Source organism: Haliaeetus leucocephalus, unplaced genomic scaffold (assembly GCF_000737465.1).
Source record: "Haliaeetus leucocephalus isolate CR32 unplaced genomic scaffold, Haliaeetus_leucocephalus-4.0 Scaffold362, whole genome shotgun sequence".
NCBI classification, from domain to species: Eukaryota; Metazoa; Chordata; class Aves; order Accipitriformes; family Accipitridae; genus Haliaeetus; species Haliaeetus leucocephalus.
In genome coordinates, this window is record NW_010972798.1 from 6755097 (window position 1) to 6756279 (window position 1183).

Genomic DNA, 1183 nt, shown 5'->3' on the forward strand with positions numbered 1-1183 from the left:
CCCCCCCCCCCCAGCACCCACGGCCCCCCCCCGGACACCCCCCGCAGCCCCCATCCATGGCCTGGGGCCAGGCACGGCCGGCAGAGAAGCCATAGCACCCCCAACATGCAGCTCTGCCCCCCAACCCTGACGTGCTAGAGATGGATACCGCTCAGCCCCCCCCCAGTGCCACGTTTCCCCCCCCAGGCAGGCAGGTCAGAGGGGTCCCAGGGAGAGCACTAGAGCCGAGCCCCCCCTGCTCCTGCCCCCTTGACCTGCTGGAGATGGAAGCTGGGGGTCACCCGGCTCCACTCTCCCCTCGCCCCCTCCCAGTCCGGCTTGGCTTCCCCATCCACCTCTGCTGGGACCAGCGGGCGGCAGCGGGGACTCTGGTGCCTTCAGCTGTGGGTGGCTGTCGCTGAATTTATTTAACGATTAAAAGCAGTTTCCACTTACTCCGGCGGCTCCGGGTCCTTCACGGTGTCAGGGCAGGGGGGAGAGGTGGGATCTGGAGCGGGAGGTGGCTCAAAAGCCGGAGGATGTGTGGGAGATGAGACATCCCGAGGGACAGGAGCAGGAGATGAGAAGTCCCGAGGGACCAAGGGAGGGGAGCGGGAGATGTCTTGAGGGATGGAGGGAGGGGAGCAGACATGCGGGGAAGGAGAACGGCAGACACAGGGCTGACCCTCAGCCCCACAGCCCCAGCCCAGCCCCAGTGGGGTGGGGGTCTCCCCGGTGGAGAGGCCAGCCAAGGGGTCCCGTTGTCCCCCCAGACGGGGTAACAGCACGGGTGACCCCAATCCAGCCCTGGGGCCAGGCCGTGGCTGAGCCCCCTCCCCAGAGCGCCTGGGGCCTGCCCTGGCCAGAACCTCTCCCCACCCCGCGCCCCCAGCCCCATACTGGGGTCCCCCCCCTCCACCCCCGTCTCTGCATTGGGACCCCGCCGGCCCACAGAGACCAGCGGCCGCGGGGGGGGGCTCGCAAAGGCCGCCGGGAGTTGTAGTCCCGTTAGTGGCAGGCGCAAGGCCCGACGGGAGCTGTATTTCGGCGCGAGGGACGCTGGGGGCTGTAGTTCCGGGCACGGCGCACCCCGCCGCCGCGGCGCGGGGAGCCGCACTCCATTTCCCAGCAGGCAGCGCGGCGGGGCCAAGGGTCCGGGCCTGGGCGCCTCCGGCCTCGGGGGGCACGGGGGGCAGCGGGGCCG